Source organism: Onychostoma macrolepis, chromosome 03, assembly GCF_012432095.1.
Source record: "Onychostoma macrolepis isolate SWU-2019 chromosome 03, ASM1243209v1, whole genome shotgun sequence".
NCBI lineage: Eukaryota > Metazoa > Chordata > Actinopteri > Cypriniformes > Cyprinidae > Onychostoma > Onychostoma macrolepis.
The window spans coordinates 23,175,416-23,198,870 of record NC_081157.1 but is presented as its reverse complement, the minus strand read 5'-3'; the positions used below and the strand labels follow the sequence as shown (position 1 = coordinate 23,198,870).

The following is a 23,455-nucleotide window of genomic DNA, read 5'->3' as shown; positions in this document are numbered from 1 at the left end:
AACACAATAAGCGCATAAGACTGCCGTATGAAAAGAAAAGAGGGCAGGGAGGGAGGTAAAGCATTTCAGAAAGAGAAACAAGGCTCTCTCAAGTCTGGGCCTGGGCTTGGCTCCGTGTCTGGGCAAATTCATTCCCGTCAATGTGTGCGAGAGCCCGAGACTACCGCCTTGTTTCCATGATCCGCTGTTCCCTGCAGTTACTCCGCAGCTGTTCATCACGAGCGGCACGTCTTGAGTTTGAAAGAAAGATGAAGCGAACATTCGTGCGTTCTACCTCATTATAAAGTGATCAGAGGATACGACTCTTTTCCAGTCCTCCTATCCCGCCGCTTTCGTATCTCTGTTAACTTTGGCACATGGCTTGAACGGGAATCTTTGGTACTTTTTGTTAATTCTACAGTGAATTGTAGCTCATTGTCAGAGTCTACTCGACTATGAGAAAGAGGAGTGTTTCTGTCAGTAGCTTTGTGGTTAAAAAACAGTGTTAAAGTTTCACTGAAACTGCTTTTGTGCAACTGCTGATGAGATAAACATACACTTTATTGATTACTTAGGAGGAATTTAGCCTTACAAGAAAGTACCATGCTGTTTTGGAAACTTAGGACTAGACCATACCTCTACTATTATTCAAAGGTTTGGGGTCGGTTAGATTAGAAATGAATACTTAAATTCGGCAAGGATGCATTAAATGAATAAAAACTGACAGTAAAGACATTTCTAATGTTACACAAGATTGCTATTTCAAATAAATTGTGTTTCTAGTCATCAAAAAAAAAAAAAATCACGGTTTCCACAAAAATATGAAGCGGCAGAACTGTTGATAATAATAATAAATGTTTCTTGAGCAGTAAATCAGCATATTAGAATGATTTCTGAAGGATCATGTGACACTGAAGATTGAAAATTCAGTTTTGATCACAGCAATAAATTACATTTTAAAGTAAACAGAGAACTGTTATTTTAAATTTTAATAATATTTCACAATACTACTGTTTTTACTGTATTGCTGGCCAAACAAATGCAGCCTAAAGCCTAAAAATCAATCTAAAAAGCATAAATAAATGAACACAGAGACATATTATTTTCAACATTTTTGTTATATATGAACCAATAAAACAACAAAAATACTAAACAAATATTTAGCGACTTATATTTTTCCGAAAACAGTTTAATATATGAAAACCTTCTGTGAATCTTTTTTTAAATGTTCTGATGCAAATGAATCAAATCAGAGTCATGTTGATTCATTGAAACAATCAGTTTGAAGTGACTGACAGGAATGAATCCAACTGGCCGCTTGTTACTAAATCAAAGACTCTATTAAAATGTTTCAGTCTTAAAATGAGTCACAAAACAAAGAAGGATCATGAAACGAGTCTCATGTCTTTAAGAAAACTTAACGGGCAAATAAAATGTGCAATAAAATCACTGCAGTATTGAAAAACACTACTGTATTTCCCCAAAAACCAACCAGAAAGTTATATTGATATTTTCAGCCTTTTGATGATACTGAATGTCATATTTATGTATTTACTCATAGTTACTGTATTTATAAAGACGTAAAACAGTAAAATATCTAGTCTAAAAATAAATCTAAAATAAAACAGTGTTCGCTTCAATATTTTCATTATATCCGCCTATAAAGAAATATTCATCTACATATTTAAATGAAAACAGTTTAATATATGAAAAGCTGTGAATTTTTTTTTTTTTATGTTTTGATGCAAATGAATCGAATCAGAGTTTAGTTGATTCATTGAAACAATCGGTTTGAAGAACTTGAACTTATTTCACTAAATCAGAGACTCTATTAAAATGTTTCGGTCTTAAAATGAAGGAAGGGACATGCAACTAGTCTTATGTCTAAGAAAACTTAATGGCCAAATAAAAAGAGCAAAAAAGAATAGCTGCAATTATATATTTTAAAACTTTATATCTCTATTATGTAAATGTTATGTATATTCTATAAATGTGGCTCTGATTTTAGCTGCTTGCCTCTGAAATGTACATCCGACTACAAACAACTGTGCTGCATTATTTGCTGTTTTTCATATCGGTCCATCTGAAGCTCTATAGGTACACGCTCCTCCTGTCTCTCTATGGCTCTGTCCCTTGTTTGCTCTCTCTGACGGAGACGGAAGATGAAAGGCCCTTCGTGTTTGGGAGGAGCCTGCCGCTCAGCTGAGCGAAGTCAAAGAAACGCAGGGAGATAAAGGGTGAGAGAAAGAGGGAAGGAGGGGGGAAAATCCTGTCATGTTGACCTTGTCTGGCTGCCAGGCCTAGGAGGGGGCGAGTGTTGAGGGGAAGGCGGCCTCGCTTTGAGAAAACAGGCGCCCCATGCGAGGGGAACGAGAGAACACAGGCACACAGTGAGGCTGGCAGAGACACAGACGGGAAGAAGAACAGAGGCAGAGAAAAGAAAAGAGTGTGTGTGTGTGTGTGTGTGCAGGTGTCTGAAAGGGAAAAGAGGAGCAACGACGGGCAACATCAGCAGAGGTCTAGTAACTACCAGGGTCCATTATGTCCTCCAACGACTCGTAAAGAAGTATTTATAAGACAATAAACATTAATTTGTGGTTTTCAGGGCCAGATTGTGGTCCTGCCAGGTCCCTAGACACACATTTCGGAGCCTCAGCTTCTTTTGGCCATTTCGAAATGCGTGGTTTGAAGTTTTGACGGCCGTGGCTCCGCTAAATCATTTCATGGTCCAACCATGTTGGTATAAATTAAGAAGTTGTGAGTTATGGTATACAACCCAGGGGTTTTCAAGCTTTTTGATTTCAAGGACCCCCAAATTTAATGATACCCTTGTGAGGGAGAAAATATTAAGGCAGCTATAAAAAATTTGTATGGATAAAGGCCTATTTATACTGTGAAAAAAGATAACTTTCATTTGCAAAATTAAATAATTGTCCTTTATATTCTTACTGGAATGAAGCAAAAAAACAGGATATTGTGTATAATTTAAATATTTATAATGAAAATGTAATTTATTTATTTATATAATTATAAAATAATAAATACAAAAAAATGTATTCATAAACATTTTAAATTTATAAATAATTAAGTATATATATATTTAAAAATCTAAATGCATAATAATAAATGTCTTAAATATTTTCTTTGTATTAAGACAATATTTTCTACCCTTTATTATACATTTTATTTAGATGCATAACCTCAAAGAAAAACCTTTTCAATTATTTTATTCTGTATTTTTTTTCATACTGTTCCAAATACAAACTATTATTGTTAAACGTAGGAAAGACAGATGAACACCTATATTTTAAATATATGTTTTTATTTCTTTCTGTTAAAAAAAAACCTAATACTGTAAATAAAATAAAATAAAATAAAATAATAGATTAATTTTGTGATTTCTCACCAGTCTTCAGAAAGCAAAGTGTAAATGGACTAGCAATGATATAATAATATAAATTCAAAAAATAATTGTGTTCCACATATTAATTCATATTTTAACATATAAACAGCATTTAAAAAACAACAACATTTGTATTAGCCCACCTTGTAGACCCCAGTTTGAGCACTTGTCACTATGGTTAAATGTAAAAAAAAAAAAAAAAATATATATATATATATATATATATATATATATATATATATATATATATATATATATATATAATAATAATAATTAAAAACAATTGAAATAAAACACTAAAAATATATATTAATAATTTTAAATATAATAAAAAATAATTTGTTTACTTGCATGTCATGTGACCGATAAGAGTCAACAGAGAACTGTGAACATATGAATATGTTTTTAAATTATTGAAATATTAACTTAAACTAAATATGAAGTCGAAAGGGGATCGGCTGACAAAAAAGACTGTGAATCCCTGGTTTGAACAATCACCAGTGTGCCTGATTTACCATCACTTCAGTTTGTCAGCTAATTACATTCTTCTGTCCTGAGTTTCCTTCGTCTTCCTGTTTTCGTTCCATTGCAATGTGTTTGGGTTTCGAGAACCGAACAGCGGCCCCGCCTCCCGCTCCTGACCAGCTCCCTGCTCCCAGAAACCATCCCGTCGACTCCAGCCCGGCACACAGGTGTCCATCAACAGAGGAATCCTGGCCAAATGAGAAAATCAGCACAGCACTCTATCACATGCACCGCCGGGATCCTATCACTACTGACGTCCCTCGAGGCCGAGCGGCTGAGAGTCACATCTCCTATCAAATTACGCCTGATTTCAGCTTAACTGCTTTGTGCACCCATCCTGGGCTTTTCAGTCCAAGAAAAGGGGTTTTTTGAGCCTCTCATGTGGCGCTGCCGTAATATTTCGGATCCAGGAAATGAGTGCAAGTCTGAGACGGCAACTCCCAAAATTTGAAGTATACCCACTGCGCCCAGTGTTGGCCCGAACTCAAAGCGCAGCCTGCCTGCTGGATGTTTTATGCCTCTTATAAAAGCGAGAGCCCCTTGAGTGGCTATAGGCTCGCATTTGTAACGACATTCGCTACAGCGAACTGAAATATGGCAGAAGGTCACCAGCCAGCGTGCCGAGTTTCCATGCGCTCGTCAGCTCCTGTAAATCTGTGGCTGGGAGTCTGTTAACGCTGTGGGATGGAAGGGAGCGCCAGACCCTCGCTCTACGCCCAGATGTTTACCACCCCACCCAAAGGACGAAGGGTTGAGGCACGGGTTTGCTTTTCCAGACGGGACAGTCTCAAACAGACCCCAACCAAACGTGGGAACTCTTGAGTTTCCTGACAATCTCATTTGTATTTAAAGGGTTAGTTCACTGAAAAATGATTTACTCACCCTCATGTCCATCCAAAATACCATATGATTCTTCTGCAAAACACAAAATAATTTGGCAGTTTTCGCCCATCCAGTGAAAATCAATAGTACCTGAAACTTTCAAGCTCCATAAAGTCTTCTTTTCAAAACACAATCACTTAGGATGAAATTTAGGCCTTTATTCACTTTTGAATCAAATAACTGATCAATGCACATAAACAAAGACTAAACCAAAATGGCAGCGACTTTAAATGTCAACTAACATTAAATCTCATTGGTTCTGGCATGTCACGTGACCAAAAGTCTCACATGTCATGACCTTTGGGGTTTGTGTCATCATATTTAGTGCCGTCTTTGTATGCATGTGCTGATCAGTGTTTTGGTTTGATTTGAATGTGAATAAAGGGTTCAGTTATGATCTGTTCATCGTGCAAAGTGACCGTGTCTCTTCAGAAGACTTTCAATACAGCAGTCGGGCTGAATTCATTTCACACTATCTTCGTATCCCTTTAGAGCTTCAAAGTCCTGGAGCTGGATTCACGAAACATGTTCTTCCTATTTTGTAACTTAAAAAAAAAAAAGAGGAATATTTGTATCATCAAAAACATTTCTTTAGAATGTTCTTATCTGTTTTCTTAAGGAAGGCAAACCTAAGAAGAATTAGAATTTCTGAATTTCTTAAAAATCTCCAAATTGTCTTATATCCTCAAAGGGAAGATATTATGAATATGAAGATTTAATGAATTTAGTGGTTTGTCAAAAGACAAAAATTTAGAAGAATTTGAATAATTAAATAATTTCTTAAAGTTAGGATTGTTCTAAATCATTGTAAATCATTGTAAATAAGTTAGAGCTGATCTTAAAAATCATAAATAACAAATTGAGGATTCATATTAAAAATCATTATAAATAACGTAAAGTTAGGGTTGATCTTAAAAACCATCGTAAATAACTTAAAGTTATGGTTGATAGCTTTGTTGATATTAAAAATCATAAATTACAAAGTACTGTATTGTTCTTAAAAGTCATGATAAATAGCTTATTAAAGTTAGGATTGTTCTTAAAAATCATAAATAATTTTTTTAAGTTAGGATTGTTCGTAAAAATCATTGTAAATAATTTCTTAAACTCAAGATTGTAGCCTACTTAAAAATCACTGTAAATAATTTCTTAACGTTAGGATTGATCGTAAAAATAAAAAAATCAATATATATATATTATGACCCCACTGACTGATAATGTTAACAATGATCGGTCATGATTATAAGTGATGTGTCTTTTTTGCTAAATTCGAAATTCATTAACAACAAATTACTAATTAGGGGGAAAGATAACTAAGATAGGCTATTATTAATATTTGAGTAACTTAAATTCAAATGTATTTATTGTTTAACTTCTTTCTTAAAAAGATTTTGTTTCTGTGAAGGAAACGACTGGCATTTTCACGCACTCACTGACCTGTTGATTTGACATGTCTGCACACGCTGTGTTGTGGCTGTGGAATACTGTTTGACTGCATGCACAGGAATGCTGTGTTTTCTTAGGTAGGATCCACGTGGAGTCTCAGCAGAGAGTGGAAAAAGTGAGCGTGTGTAGGATTTAGCCAGGTGCCAATCCCCCGGCATTCCTGCGCTGACCCTGTACGCCTCCAGGGGAGGTCTGTCTCAGCACGGCCAGCCGGGCCAGACTCCAGTCCAGGGGCGGATCTGAGGAACAATCAGTAGAAAAATGCACAAACACCACCATAAACTGACCATAATCGCGCTCGCCATCTACGCTGAGGTCCATTAGAGTTCACCGGTGAGTGGAGAGACAGGGTCTGTGCAGTCAAAGGCCACTCACAACCTGCTTTTAGAGAGTAAACTGCAAAAACGTAGGATGGAAAAATGGAATGAATGGGTTCTGCTTCAACTGCATGGAGCCGACAAGCACACTGACACATATCTTTGTTGAAAAAAATATATGCATTGTTTCCTTAAACAGCCAGATTGTAGTAAATTCTAATTTCTAAATCTAGTGCCCTATGATTTAAATACAGGAACTGTGTTTTAATGCACTTTAAAAGTTTGATTTCAGTCAGACTCAGTGTTATTATAATATTATATTATAAGTACTATTTATTTTTGAATATTTTTAAAGTTAATTTATGAATTTTTAACTTAAATTGTTTACTTGTTTAATTGTGTTTTTTAATATTTAAATAATTTAGGAACACATTTGCATGTTCTCTGGCATTGGCTAATGGTCACATGACAAGTAAACAAATCAAATATATATATTATTTATTACTATTATTATTTATGTAAATTATTACAATTAAGTAAATTTTAATTGATTTGAATTTTATTTAGTATAGGATTTATTTTCATTCTTTGTTATGTGCATTTGCCATTTTTATTTTATTTTTTTAATATTTCTATTTAGCATACATTTATTTTATTTAAGTTTATTTGCCAAGGCAGCATTTCTAAGTTTTTCATCTAATATTTATAGTTTATTCTGTTTCATCTTTATTTCAATTCATGAAAAGTTATTGCTATCTGAAACTAAAACTATTAAAAAAACAAAACATTTTTGTTATTTTAAGTAACACTGAAATTAAAAAGCAAAAACAAATCCCGCACACTATCTATGCAAAAAAATATATCAAAATATTTATTAACGACGTTTCGGTCGCATGACCTTCATCAGGAATTTTTTTCTTTTCAAACATGACAGTCACAGAGTGAACCACATTTAAAAACAAATTCATGAACAATCTCTGTAGAGATCCATTGATTAGTAACAACCCACCATGGGTACATCATTAACAACATTAATCCATATACATATGCACATAAACACATCCTGTACATACATACATCCTAACACACATATCAAGAACAAATTACATTATAACATCACATTAAATAGAGCTTCGTCATTCATGCCATTGTCTGAAGGGTAAAAATCCAAACAGCTCACGTTGCTGTAAAAACAATTCAATATCGCCACCTCTAGGTGGCACATTAACCCTTTCAATACCACAAAAACGTAACGTAGAAACATCGTGATTCGAGGCATGAAAATGAGCTGCAACTGGATAGTTCAAATCTTTTCTCCTAATAGAACTCTTGTGTTCACTAATTCTTTGTTTAAGTTGACGTGATGTTTTTCCAACATAAGCTAAACCACAAGGACAACGAATCAAATAAACAACATAGAAACACAGGTAATAACAGAGTTAATTCTATATTTTGATAATTGTGCTCAATGCAATAATACATCAAAAACTTCTCTCTTTTGTCATCCAAGAACCGGTAAGAAATATAGAATTAACTCTGTTATTACCTGTGTTTCTACGCATGTAAAAGCTAATTCAATTTATTACAGTTTTTTCAACTGCTTACACACAAAATCTTTACTTGTCACACAGTTTCTGAATCCTGACGCTCAAACACCAGAACCACACCAAATCTGCAAAACCATACACTAATTCTCGGCCTTTGACTCAGTTTTCAATTTCATGAAACACTTTTTGCAAAACACAACACACAATTCTCAAGGTGTTTGCAAATGTTTGCTTTGGAGATGTTTTTGTGATATTTTGAATGCAGTGCTTCATTTTGCAAGAGATGTGAGGCATTTTGCATTTTGTGTATGCGATTCTTGTGTGTAAAGTTTTGATAAAAAAAGAGGCAAAGTTTTGAAAATGTAAGCAGTTGAAAAAACAACAACTGTAATACTAATAGTACAACTATACTCAACATTTTAACACAATACTAAAATATTTTATACTAAAATAACATTGCAATGGCAATACAGTTGCCCAGGACTGGTTAGAAGAAGCTTTGTGGACATTTACTCCAAACTGAAGTTGAAGTAAAGTTCACATTTTCTGGAGATCATTTTAGTCAGGGATGGATCTTGTTTTTCTTGTGCTTTCCACTTCTCCAAGATTACATTCCTGTTTATTTAGGAGATGCCTTAAGATTAAGTCAACCTTTGAAGAAAAGCAAATAACACTGACAATATGCCACCCTCACGCTTAAACACTGAAAACCATCCGCTTCTGTCCTAAAAGCACAAATTAGCAAAGAAAGCCCGACCACAACCAAACAATGAGCTCTTAATGTGAGATGTCTCTCTGCTGTCTGGCTCTCTCCATCCCAGACCTCTACTTTTCCTTTTCCTGCTCTTTCGTGCTCTCTTTTTATTTGTTGCAGACAGCGAGAGAAATGCGGAGCGCCCTGCCCCGCTAGCACTCTCCAGGCCCTGTTATTGCACGCAGGAGTCTGCCGATTGCATCACTGTTTGTGGCTGGAGGCGGCGGGAATCAAAACCGATCGAGGGAGGGGAGAGACCCAAATGATACAGAGTTGGAAAAAACACAAGTCAGGGGCTGACCAATGCCCATTTAGACAAATTGCCCGAGAGATTGTAGTGGCAAAGCTTAATATCTTTGACGTAAAGCAAGCCCATTACTCTGATAGATGTTTTTGGTTTATTACATAAGCGGAGAGAGAACTAGAGACTTAGGCTGTTCTCACACTCGAAACCTAAGTTTGATTTCGTCCCCTGACTTTCTTTCACATTCACAAATATAGTTTTATATGCAACTGGAGTATTTGTCCCTTTGGATTTACCACCAAATATTTTTCACAAACAGAGCAACTCTTGTCTGCTAGAGACATGAAGATTGCAAACTGTTCTCTCCGAAGGCAATTTATTCAGAGATAAGCAGCTATGAGAAATGCAGTAAACCAGGGTTATTGTCGTTAACTAAAAAAATAAATAAATAAAAAATAAAAACCTAGCTTGAAATAAAATAAACATTAACTGAAATAAAATGAGACATACAAAACTGAAATAATTGTTTTTAATTTGTATTTTTATTTTCATTTTATTTCAGCTAGTTGCAAAGGTAACATTTCTCGTTTTCCTTTATTTAAAATTAAGCACTAAAATAACTAAAACTAAATAAACTAAAAACTTATTTAAAAAAAATAAAAACTAATAAAAATGCAAAAAACAAGCAAACTAACAAAAAAATTTTGAAAATTTAAATTAAAATAAAACAGAATATAGAAATAAAATATACTAAAAGATAAGATAAAAGATAATATTAGATAAGCAGCTATAAGAAATGCATAACGGTTATTAGCGTTAACTGAAACTAAAACATATAACATTTTTATTTGCTTGAAATAAAATAAACATTATCCAAAATTAAATAAAATACTTAAAAATTATTATTATTATTATTATTATTAGTAGTAGTAGTATATTTCAAATAAATGTAATTTCTAAAATATTAAGATAAATAAGAAAAATTTAAATCTAATAATGACATATTTAAAAAATAAAAATAAAAACAAACAAACAAAATTGGAACTAAAGTGAAAATGAAAACAGAAAATATGAAAAATAAAATCTAAATCAAAATATTAACAAAACTAATATAATATATAAATGATACTAATATAACACTGCATTACATTGTGACTGGGAGAATGCAAAGTTATTAATTGTACATCATCAATAGCGAATGCATATGGACTGCTTTTGCAGCAAATGTGAGTCACACTCTATGTAATATGTAAAATGGACCAAAAAATGCCACAATCATTGACATACTCTGCTAATAAAGCCCAATGATGCTGCTAACCATTGCCTGAAAGTGATTCATCTGTATAGCTTGTCCAATCCTCTTCCTTTTAATTTCACTGATTCTAGGCTGTTTCTTCAGTATAAACCTTGGCCTCTACTCCTGGCTCTGTGCGTTTGCAAGCCCACTGATTTCAGTTCAAACAGCCCCATTATCAGGTGTATGTGGTGCATTGTATCTCAGCTAATAAGGCAATCATGCAGTGAGCTACAGAACTGTTGCATTTGCACAGCTTGCTCTGATGAAATCTCATCTCTCTTGCCAAGGCGCATTGATTGTGTGTTCCTCTGACGAGCTTTATGTTCGGGCATTAAGTGCCAATGCGTACGCTGGTCGTAACAAATCACATAACAGTGCTGTGTTAATTGAAAGTGGTGATGTTTAAAGAACTATTGTGAAATAGGACAAGATATAAACAAAGTAACTAATTTGTCATGCAAGTAAAAGTATTACGGTGTTATAAATTATGCATTTCTACTCTATGCTTTCCTTTTGTTCTGTATTTGCATTAAAGATATGTTATGTAATTTTAAGGGAAATCCCCTCATTGACTATAAAAGCCACTTAAAGTAAGAAGAAAACAGTAAAAATCAGTAAAAATAGTAATCAGAGGCAGTAAAAATGGGCCCATTCATAAAAACAAATGGGAGAAAATCATATCACTTGTTATGGTGTTTGTAGCATTCGAGCTTTTCAGTTAAAAAGCCACTCTTTTTGATAGAGTTTGTTTACTCATATTGGCCTTCAAAATGACAGCAATTAAAAGGGATAAAATTTCGAGCTTTGTTTGTCTTCGGAACACAATTTAAGATATTTTGGATGAAATCCAGGAGGCTTGTGACTGTCCCATTGACTGCTAAACAATTAACACTGTCAAGGTTCAGAAAAGTATGAAAAACATAGTCAAAATAGTCCAACTGCCATCAGTGGTTCAACCGTAACGTTATTAAGCTACGAGAATACTTTTTGTACGCAAAGAAAAAATAACGACTTTATTCAACAATTCATCTCCCGATAATAATTTATGAAACATAACTTTGTGCTCAGCCAAAACGATATGACTTGGAAGAAATAATAGATTCGTGAGACTAAAGATTACCTGTTAGATTTACCCAAAACGAATTTTACCTCATGTTTAACCACTACAGAGACATCAGAGCCAACGGCAAATGTCAGAAGGACTAGCCGCGGTGAGGCTGCTCTCAGCGGATGCATGAGCACTGAGCGCCCGGTGATTGCGTGGAGCTCATGTCTCCGAAATTGGCGAAACTAATTTTCAAATAGGCGCTATCTTTATAAATAAACCGCAGATTTGAGTTTTAAACAACTACATTCTCGCCTGAAATACTCTTAGAACGGCATTTCATGACACAATAACAGTAAGTGTGCGTCCGAAATCGCATACTTCCCTACTATATAGTATGCGAAAAACAGTATGCGAGGCGAGTAGTATGTCCGAATTCTTAGTATTCGAAAAACAGTAGGCGAGAAGTACCCGGATGACCTACTGCTTCGCCCGAATTCTGTAGTAGGCAAACGATGGACACTTTACTATCCCATGAGGCCGCGTCATATTCGAAAAATGGCAGAAAGCCACGACGCGGCTGTCTTCAAGTGTAAGTACCTCAGGGAAAAATGTTGTTGATGTTCATTGTGGTTAACTTGTACTTGTTTAACATCATCCAAGTAAACGGCTGACTTGTTGAGGGTTTAACAAACAGATGAAACGAATTTGTGAATTGGGTGTAAAAAGATAGTTACGTTAACCTCAATGTAGTACATCAGCTTGTTAACGCTGCTTTCTTTAAATAGACGGTTTGTTAAGCGTTAAGAATTTAAATCATTAACGATGTTCGCGCAGTGAATTTTCCCCTCCGCCATTAACACTCGCTGATTGGTGCGAAATGCATTCTGGGATACCTGGCTGCCTCAAGTTCGCACAAGTCACCTCTGAATGCATCCTTGATAAAGGGGGCGGAGCAAGAACACATCCGGGGATTTGAACTGTACTTCGCTCGATGTGAACTTTGAATTGGAACAGTACTTGGGCGACGACTGATGACGTTTCACAAGTCCACAAGAACACAAGTACAGACAAGAACGCATATTGAGAAACGGCCTTTGTCTCCTCTGTGTCAGTGTAGCGCCATTTTGGAGAATATCCACTGGACGCAAGTAGCGTACGCTCCTCTGTCTCAGCCGCGCTATGCGCCACACAGATACGCTGTTTTTGTTTAAAATGTGTTCCGTGTGGCGTGGCTGACACAGAAGAGCGTATGCTACTTGCGTCCAGCGGATATTCTCCAAAATGGTGCTACGCTGACGCAGAGGAGATGAATTGTTGAATGAAGTAAGTTTCTCTCAAAAAGTATTCTCGTAGCTTAATAACGTTACGGTTGAACCACTGATGGCAGATGGACTATTTTGACGATGTCTTTCATAATTTTCTGTGCCTTGACAGTGTAATTTACTTGGCAGTCAATGGGACAGTCACAAGCCAAATTTTCATCTTAAATATATTAAATTGTGTTCCGAGGAACGAAGCTTTTTACGGGTTTGGAACGACATGGGGGTAAGTGATTAATGACAAAATTTTCATTTTGGGGTGGAGTAACCCTTTAAGCTCAGCAATACAACACCAGCAATGATTTGATAGATGAAGATAATTAATAAAAGTGAAGAATTACAGTCTTTTTTCTTTTCTTTTTTTTATAAAACTGTATGGCTATTACCTACAAACAAACAAACTAACTAACTAACAAACTAACTACATGAATATACTAACTATCTAATTAAGTGTCTAACTAACTAACTAAATAAGCAGCTTTCTGGTTGGGTCATAAAAATGACCATCAAAGAGATTTTGTAGTAATAAAAGTTGATTATTCAAATTGTTATAATACACTGCACAAATTACTTCCTAATGAGCTTTTAAGTAGTTTTTTAGCTTGTTTGTTTTTCAGTAAAAAAAAAAAAAATCCTGCTTCCAGATAATTACTCTGCATAGGATATTATTTCCATGGACTGTACACTCTTAAAAATGAAGGTGCTTCACGATGCCATAGAAGAACCTTTTTGTCTAAATGGTTCCATAAAGAATCTTTAACATCTGAAGAACCTTTCTGTTTCACAAAAGGTTCTTTGTGGTGAAAGAAGGTTCCTCAGATTATAAAACAGGAAGAGATGGTTCTTTAAAGAACCTTTGACTGAATGGTTCTTTGTGGAACCAAAAATGGTTCTTCTATGACATCGCTTGAAGAACCTTTTGAAGCACCTTTATTTATGTGTTTTGTAAGACAAAATACACTTATTATATAAGTTACAAACACATTTTCTGTAAACAAGTCTTAATTTCTCATGTAGTGTTGCCTCTCAAGTAAACTTATTTTGCATAAAGGATTTTGAAATATTTAAACAGGAAAATTAGACAAAATGCTCATTAAGAACAACAAAAAAGCTTATTTCGTTATTAGAATTATTTCTAATTATTTCAAAATTAGAAATCAAATATCTTTCAAAGTCAGATATCTTTTGCTGACATTTTTCCATCATGAAGACCAATATATGAGAGACTGAGTTACAATTCACATACATGGACAGGGTTAAATGTCAGAACTCAGCTATGAAAGTCTAATATAAAAGTTCCCTGCTGCTTGGAAGGCGTTTACGCTTCTTCTGCCAAAGAGCTGAACCCCACGCCGTCCCACAATACCTCCTGTTTCCTTAATTCTACATACCCTCACACAATGTATGGAAAAACGCCCTGAAAACACATCAGACATTCCACAAACACATGGCCTATATCCAGTCTGTCACCAAATACTAATTACGAAACATTAAACCTTGTTTGATACAATGTAAAAATGTTTTAAAATGTAAATGCACAGTCACTTTCTGGAGCTGCTGTTGAGTCAAGATTTGTATGTTAATATTTGAAGTTTACAGCTGGTTTGAAACATTTTAAGAGCTTAGGGGACAAAGTGTTTTCTTTTACATCTGAGACTGTTCCCGATGGGGGAAAAAAAGAAATGGTAGGACAGACTGTAATACAGAACAGCATGTAGCAGAGCTGTTGTATCTTGTGACAGACACAAAAACCCCAAGCGTGACCCTTCATCCACCCTTGAGCTCAGACCCCGAGTCACGTCAGGTCAGCTTGTGTTTCATAATCCCACCCCCGGCTCTGTTTACGGCAGGAACGATAAATGCAGAGTGTAAAACCGTCAGCGTCTGTCTTATTCTGTGCCTGCTCCTCGCACGTCTCCAGTCCTCCAGTGACGTTTAGTCTGCTGAAGGGGAAAAAACAAAACGAACAAAAAAATTGATCAAAATCGAGCATATTTACTTAATTTTAATGCAACAGTTCAACCCAACAAAAGAGGATTCTGTTTTCATTTACTCACCATCATGTTGCTCCATGCTGTTATTTTTTTTGTGGAATGCAAAAGGTCTTTTCCAAAGCAATGGCAGTTCAGAAAACTGTAAATAACCAAAAAGCCCATACTTTTGTATTCATAATTATTTGCTCCATCTCTAAAACAACTTAAATCCCTCCTATTTTCCTGACTCCTCCCTTCCAACCACCTGATTCTGTTAAGCCACACCCATTTTCACAATCCAGTGGATTTCTAAATAATAAAATAAGCCTCTGCCCTAAATTCTGTCTCATTTACATATACTTTTGACCTGTCCGATCATGAAATTTCATGCATTTCATGCTGATTTTAACGTGACACCCGTTCTCAGGAGTGCTGATAGAGACAGAATTAAGCTGAGAGAATATTTTGCCAAATCACTTCAGTTCTAGTTTGTTATGATGTTTAATCAATTAACTTTAGAAATCTTCATATTTTTTAATGGTCTGTCAGCACTGTAACAACAGTACAGTGGCATTTAGGATTGTCTGGTTGGCATAAGCGGTTTAATTGTTTCTTTTTTGGTCGTTTTGGGTCTTTCCCAGGTCGCGTCTCTTCCCACATGCAGTTCTCTCTGTCTTTTTCTCCCTCCTTCTCTCTTTTCCAACCCTCTGCGAGGAATTCCTTAGTGTCTGAGATTTCTGGCCGAGAGCCATCAGTAGGCTGGCAAGAAGCTTCCTATTGCAGTCCTTCACCTTGCCTGCTTCCCTCCCGCTCTCTTGAACTCTGTTCCAAAACCTAGTGAGCTCCCTACTTAGACAGCATTCAAGGCATCATATACGCTTCTGAACGTGAAGTCTCTTAAGAAATATAGGCAATAATATTATGCTGCCTTCTAAGGCTGGATTGTATATATGAGTCCTTGTATATAAGGCAATCTCAGAATGCATTGCAGCAAACTCTATAGGAATCAACTGTAAATTTAATCTTTTGAGTACTTTGTATGAGGAGCATTATACAGAGTTGCTTCCCATGTTGCAAATCAGTAATTTATGATATTTGGCTTCACTTTAGCCTGGTTAAAGCTGGTCCTTTTTATTTCATCTAGAGTACTGCATGGTTAGCTTAGCAACATGCTAACAGATTCGATTGCAATTGAGTCTCAACTTTGCATGAGGAGCATTATTTAGAGTAGCTGCCTGTGTATTTATGATACAGTATTTTGCTTCACTAATGATGCTTTCTTAGAAGACAGCTGCCTGTGTAGGGAATAGACAGCAAGGCAGCTCACTAGGTTTAGGAACAGAGCATTTCGCTCTGTTTTGCATCTTTTTTCTCTTCTCTTCTCCTCCTTTTTTCCCATTCTCTCACACTTTTTTAGAAATTGGACCACTTTCACTGCTTGGCAGCTCTCCGTGCATAGCCCCCGCTGACGCTCGCCTCAGATCCTTCCACGATTTATGTGGCTCTCTCCTCACCATTTTTCCTTCCTTCATCCATTCTTGGTTTCTCCCTCCCTCTCCGTTTTGGGTAATTACATAACGTTGTGTAAGTTTCTCAAAGCTTTTTTTACAGGAAGACGCTGTGGAGGGCTTGAAACAAACAAAAAAAAGTGGCGCACACAACAGATTTCAGGCTCCATTAGCGGGAGCTCCTTTGAGGGAAACAGATCGATTGCCTTGTTTTATGAAAATAAGAAGGTGGGGAGAGAAAGGGGCCATCCGTTTGTGCACCCTGTGAACTGTACGGAGAAAGAAACACTTTCAGGGAGGGAGAGAGATGATGGGAAAACAGCAGGGGTGGGAGAAGAAAATCCAAGGAGGGAGATGGAGAGAGAGAAAGGAAAGCGAGAGAGGGGCCCTGTGGAGGCGGAGTGGAAACTGAGGTTTCCTGTCTGAGAAGGCGGCTGGCTGAAGGTGGAGGGGCGGCAGGAAAAATTCTCTCAGCTTCGGGACTGTGTTATGTGTGTGTGTGCCAGGGGAGGAGGGGTACTATGGTTTGGGTGTATGTGCGTCAGGAGAGGTGGGGTCAGTCTGCCGCAGGGAAGGTCAGGAAAGGAGAGAGAGAAAGAAATATGGTTAAAGCGATAAAACCTCCTAAAGGTTCCTCAAGGGTTCTTCGCAACACCTTTATAATAGGTTCTTCAGATCAGTGTTTTGGGTTCTGGGTTGTTTAAAGCACCAGAACAAAGATGCTTTCCAAAGAACTAGAGCATAAATGTTCTTTGGAGAACTTTTTTTTAAATATATACTTCAGTGTCATTGGAATGTTCAGTTGTTCTAATTGGAACCTTTGCTTTTAAGATGCAGGGTTGCCTAAGGATTTTCTCTTTAGGGTTCTTGAGTTGCTATATTGGAGATAAAAAAAATAAAAATCAATACATTATATAGTATACATTATAGGTTCTTGGTATTATGCATTAGCAGGAAAGATGATGCTCAGAGACAGAAGGTATTTTAAAGGATCAATGAAGTTGTCGTCTATAGCAATATGCTTTAAACCATTTTTGGATTATTTTTTAAAAATAAAGTTGAAAAGTTAATTTACTCACTGTCCTGTCTGTCCTGTACATTCTGTAGAACACAAAAGAAGAAATTTTGAATGTTGACACCCAATGTTTCCCATATACAGTAACTAAAGCACATAGTGACTAGTGAAATCGAGAAAGTGTCTCTCAAATCTGTTTTGCAATTTGAAACATTTAAAGTAGTGCATTACATTCAGTTAAGAGACACAATGGCACATGTTGTCAAACGCAGACTGTTTTTCTTTTTTTTTTTCAAGATTTTGGAACAATTCACCCAAAAATGTAAGTAGAAATGTAAAAAACAATCGCACAGTTTTGGAATAGAATGAAAGTGAGTAAATGATTAAATAAATATCATTTTTGGAGGAATTATTTTCAATGGCAGTCTATAAGTCTATGGCAAAATCTTGAGTATTTAAAAAGAGTCTCCCTTGGCATTGGGCTCTAAGGCTCTTTTAGAAACCGTTATTTTTAAGAGTGTTGAAATTTGCTGTTAAATAATTCATTATTTTTAGCCTCAGAGTCTAAAAATCTGCTAAAACAAATGGCAGTTTGTTTGAGGCCTGTTAAGGCCACACTAAACCCCCAAGCCAGACCATCTAGCAGGTCCAGACACAGCCCTTCAGGTGCGGGACATCTCTGAGAAAAAAAAAAAAAAAAAACTTGTTTCTGATGAAGGGTGTGTTTTTTTTTGTTGTTTTTTTTTAGCAGCGGTGTAGAATTTCAGCAGATTTCATCACCTGCAGGTGGTCGCTCATGAAAACTCATGATTGCAGAAACATACAGATGACTAAAAAACACAACCAGCTGACCGCCTGCATTTATAACCAACATTTCAACCAGCTGGCCACATGCTCATTAAATCCGGCCAAAATGCAGCGGTACTAATGCCAATGCAGACATGGAATTAGTGTGCGGGTAGCCTTATGAATACAGATCAGATCCAGACACTTTTCCACTAAATTACACGTATAATAATTCAGCTGCTGGGAATTATTCTTTCTTAAATAATTTTTAATTATTTACACTATTTAAAAAGCTCATTCTGTATGTCATATTAGGGTGTTTACTAATATATGTTGTCCTGTTGTGTTGTACCAATTTTACTGTACTAAAGCATAAAAATATCACAATATGTCAGATATTTTGAAAACTTGCAAGTTTACATTGTATCTCCAAAAGACAATGTTACAGACAGTTATTTTACTTTGAAATGTGTGTTCTGTGTCGGAATGTCTGTTTTTGATTTGGTCTGTGTGACTCCGCCCACTTAGAGTTTACCAAATAGTATTTCGACACCCTGGGTTGCCAGTTGGTGGAGAAAGTTGGGCATCACAGCCACAGAAGCCAGAAAATGTAGTGGACACAAACATTGCAGGCGTGGGCGATAGTGGAACGCGCCTGCGGGAGCAGGCGGTCCTGGTCAGAAATTCAGCGGGTGGGTGCGGGATTAAGAAAACAGTTCTGCGCAGGGCTCTAGTGTAGGGCTCTTTGCCTTCCATTGTCAGTTACGCTCGTTCTTGTTGCTCTGAGGAGGCCGGGAGAAACTCTCTCCAATATTTTGAATTTGGACTGCATTTCAACACTAGCTGTCAATATTACATACTGAACCTAAAATGCAATCTCTTCTAGCTACGTCTAGCAGGTTAATTGTTGTGCTAAAACAAAACCAAGCCATTGAAATTCTTTGTTACACGTCTAATACAAAGCTAATGTTTGAGAATCACATTTCAGCAAATGTCTTTTTTTTTTTTTTTTGCAGTTGCATTGATATCACAAACACATAGAAGGCGAAGCTTTCTTTATGCATAATATATCTGAGGTAGGGTGAACTGGAGTCCTTGAACACCTGCAGGTCCGCTTTCCTTCCAACATTGGTGTGGCAGTGATGAGAGAACGCATCTCAAACACATTTCTACATGTATTTGTGATGTTAGAGACCTCAGTTAAAGTTTTTGGATGTCGGAATATGAGTCCAATCTGGTTTGTGTGTGTTTGTAGGGGTAAGGAGTTCTCTGCAGACGACCTCCCAGGGCCAGAGCGCTGGGAATATAGAGTTACACCCACAGTTCAGTACAAAGGAACTCAAACTCAAAAGCATATGCGCTTCACACTCACACCCAACAGCTGGCTCATAAAACACACAATCGCAAACCGGCCACCATTCACCAGCGAGTACAGCCATTACCCAGACTCAAGTCCTCCTGGGAATCTCAAACTTACAAGTTCAAAATTTCAATTACAACATTTTTTTTTTTTTTCACTTTTTAAATCTTTTTAGCACCAATGGAACAAAATGAAATGCAAAGGATGTGCATTTAGTGCACAATTGGTGCATTATTATTTAATCCACATTTTGCATTCACAGAGGATGATGGGAAATGTAGTTTGGTTACGTCAGCTTATCACCTCATCGCTGTATCACAATGCAAAAGCTAAATCAGTGTTATTTTGCTCGGAATCACAGATTCTATCTACGATAGCCTACTAACTGGGAAAACTTCTTCATGTTTACAGACGTGACGTAATGACGCAGTGCCATGCTCGAATTTCCCCCGAAAACCTACCCCATACCTCTCAAATTAGAACACATTATTATAAGATAACCGTTGTGAATTGGGCTATGTACTTGCTCAAATATTGATTTTGGATAATTTTTAAACCAAAAAAAGTTATGGACTGCAGCTTTCAGTTTTAGTAGTTTTTATGTGCATTTGTCATTTTTATTCTGTATTTTTTTTTTATATTTCTATTTAGGTTTAATTTATATTTAAGTTTTAGTAATTACATTTTTTTTGTAGTTTTTATTTTTTTATTTTATTTGCTTTATTTGTATTTCAAATTTTTCTATTTTCTGAATTTAAATTCTATTATATTTTGTGTTAAAAACTAAAACAAGCCAATAGTTTTAAATGCTAGAGAATTTAGACATCACAATACTCTAAGCAAAAGTATTAAAAAATAAACATTCATTCTGAGATCTGCTAAAGATTAAGTTATGTTTTTGTCATTTTTTAAATAAATATTTCTATTTAGGTTTAATGTATATTTTAGTTTTAGTAATCTTAGTACTTAAAAACTTTTTTTTTTTTTACTTGCCAAAGAAACATTTCTAATTTTCACGTACGTTTTTTAGATTAGGTTTTTCAACTAATAGTTAATTTCAACTAATTAGTAAAATGCCAAATTTTATTATTTTAATTAACAAATACTATTTTTTGAAGTTGTACTTAACAATAATATCGCTAAGCTGAACTGTACATTTACAAATAAAGCTTCTGACATAAAACTTCCCACTTGTAATTTAGTTGTAGTGGCATTCGTTTAGTTGTAGGTGCGCTCATTCAACGTGACCCGAGAGTAGAAATACATCACGCTGAGCATGTCGTGACCCGTGGCTGTCTGCAATCTTGGGTTAATTAGGATCAGCTCAGAGGTTTGACCTCACAGGGCCAGTGAAACCCATACCCTCCCGTTGACCCTGCCTCATCCTGACCCCATTCTTTGCCCACATCGCCCCTACCCAGGAAATGGCAGATTTGGTGACTTCCGCAGGGGGGGCGAGGAGGGCAAGGGGGTCCGGGCGTCGAGGCCTCTGGCCGCCGGGGTCACAGCAGAGGCACAAACATTTCATTCAGCGGCACACCATGTGGAAGCCAGCGCCCCGTTCCAAACGCTCTCCTTCAGCTGCTGCGGCCCATGTTTACTCTGCAGGGGATAGGAGCGAGGGGGTGGCGGGACACGGACAATGCTGCCTTTTAAAGCCCTGCCAAACCCACGGTGGGGTGGGGAAGTCTGCATGGGGCAGAGCAACACCTTCTCCCAAAACTTCACATTGGAGCGCTACCGCTTGACTCCGTCTCAGCCCAGCACCTCCACAGTGAAAGAACTCCCCGCGACACAAACTGTTGAGTTCTTTCAGAGGTTTTCTGAGGTGAACAAACTAATGCAGTATTTAAATATGATGTAGACATAACAAAACCTGAGATGTATAAAGCTTGAAAGATATAGCACAGCCCTCGTAGCGTCTGAGGCTAATATTTATGTTCTCCAGTTGGCACATGTGCACTGCAAGAGAGAAAATGAGAAGAAAGTTCATGACGTCTTAATAACAGTCTTCACTAAAACCAGTGTGTTTCGCCAGTTTACATTAGTTAACTCTTCAACCTCTGATAGAGAAATCATTCTAAAGTTTGTGGCCATCAAGGTGTTTTTTGAAAGAAATAACTACTTTTATTCAGCCATGATGCATTCAATTGATCAAAAGTGACAGTAAAGATAAATGCTTTCTATTCACCAAATAATCCTAAAATAATGTATCACAGTTTCCATGAAAATATTAGGCAGTTTTCAACATTGATAATAATCAGTAATGTTTCTCGAGGAGCAAATCAGCATATTAGAATGATTTCTGAAAGATCATGTGATGCTGAAGACTGGAGTAATGATGCTGAAAATTCAGCTTTGATCACAGGAATAAATGGTATTTTAATATATAATAAAATAGACTTATTTAAAAAATCTTACCAACAAATATCAGTATGTAATACCTTACACTGCAAAGAAAATTTGTTCTTATTTTAATAAACTCATTAGAAAGTACATACAAATACATAAATTACTACATTTACATTTATTCATTTAGCAGACGCTTTTCTCCAAAATCAAGCGATTCATCTGAAAGAGGCAAATAGACAATAAGGCTGCTTGATTATGGCAAAAATCATAATCACAGTTATTTTGGTCAATACTGCAAATACTTATTTAATAATGAGGAGTTGGGATATGACATACTGTATCTGATAATGATATATATCAAGTGTATTTTGCTATGATATCAAATTTTTGATAACAGTGAAATTTTATAATTCTTGATAAAAACAGTATAAATACTAGCAATAAATAATAGTGGTGACAAAAACAATAGCATAAAGTAAGGAAACAGCTAAATAATTTATCATAATTATTACATAATTATCACCGATTATAATAATCAACAGGTTTTTATGCAGGATGAAAGAAATTCTAAATTTCTTGTATTTGTGTCTCAAAAATGCTTTTTCCCCTCAATGTTATAAAGGAGATTATCATGTCAAGTTCCTTCTTTTTCATAGAAAGGATTGCTTTTGTGCAGCATTATGACTGATCTCTAACCCCAGATGGGATGTGGCTGATCCAGGCATGTATGAAGCCCAATGCGCGGCTTGCACTATATATCTGTATCCTGTCAAAAAACACACAACCCTGACCTGCCTCATACCTCAGAGCCATTTATCAATCAGTACCTTTCAGCACAAAAACGAACACGAATCTTCTCCTCAAACCGGCTGGATCAAACCTTTCCCGAACAGTCTCTCGGAAATGTGAGGGGGGTCAGACGTGGACCGTTTGGGGGGCTAATTAAAATAAGGAAGAGATGATTTATTGCAGCTGGCCATAGGCATGGACTAGTAATGATTTACACATGGAGCTGTGACCAGTGCAAAGAGCTCTTTTGTTATGGAAACTTCTGGCTCTTCTGACTGAACCATGTGGGAGCTCAGGACTGATGCAGAAGCTACTGTAATTGGTATTGATCACAAGATTTCATTGTGAATCTTCTTAAATGTATACAGTTGAGTTTGTGCGAATTCATTTAGCCACAACAGGTTTGCACAACCACATTTTCCCATCCTTCACTGTGGCAGCACATAAGCATTTTATATGTGCATTATGCATGATATTGCATGCATAATGCACATGCTTTGTTCTTCACATTGTTGCTCTTGTGCTCCAAATGTATTCTGGAGGTGAAAGAGAGAGAGAGAATGAAATGTTAAATTGGCCAACGTGTTTATATCAGCCTGACCAAAATGACTTGAGCACACATTAGAAATATGATTTCCAAACTCTCTGGAGGTCTTACCTTCTGGTGGAGCTTAGGTCCAACTTTAATCAAACACACCTGCTAATCAAGTTCTTTGAGTTCACTGGAAAATTACAGGCAGGTGTGTTAGCAGTAAACTGAACAGCAGGAAGGCTGACAACCAGGACCAGTGCTGAGCTCGCTCTTCTCCATCACAAGAAACGTACAGCACTTGACCACATATTACTGTAATCTTCAGAAAAGTTATTTTAAAAACTTGATGCTTATGGCAGCTATTAAACAAACTTAATAT

The 23,455-nt window shown here is 36.3% G+C and overlaps 1 protein-coding gene across 3 annotated transcripts in view; it reads left to right on the top strand.

Annotated features, from left to right (window-relative positions):
* Positions 1–23,455, top strand: part of glis2b (GLIS family zinc finger 2b) — a 41,775-nt gene that overhangs the window by 5,579 nt on the left and 12,741 nt on the right. The window contains exon 2 of one of the 3 annotated variants that reach the window (XM_058770242.1): positions 6,313–6,568. The exons of 1 other annotated variant lie outside the window; for it this stretch is intronic. The gene's annotated coding sequence lies outside the window, so the exon portion shown is untranslated. Of the gene's footprint in view, positions 1–3,674; positions 6,569–23,455 lie in introns of those variants that run through there. One more of the 3 variants, XM_058770241.1, reaches the window with a different exon arrangement.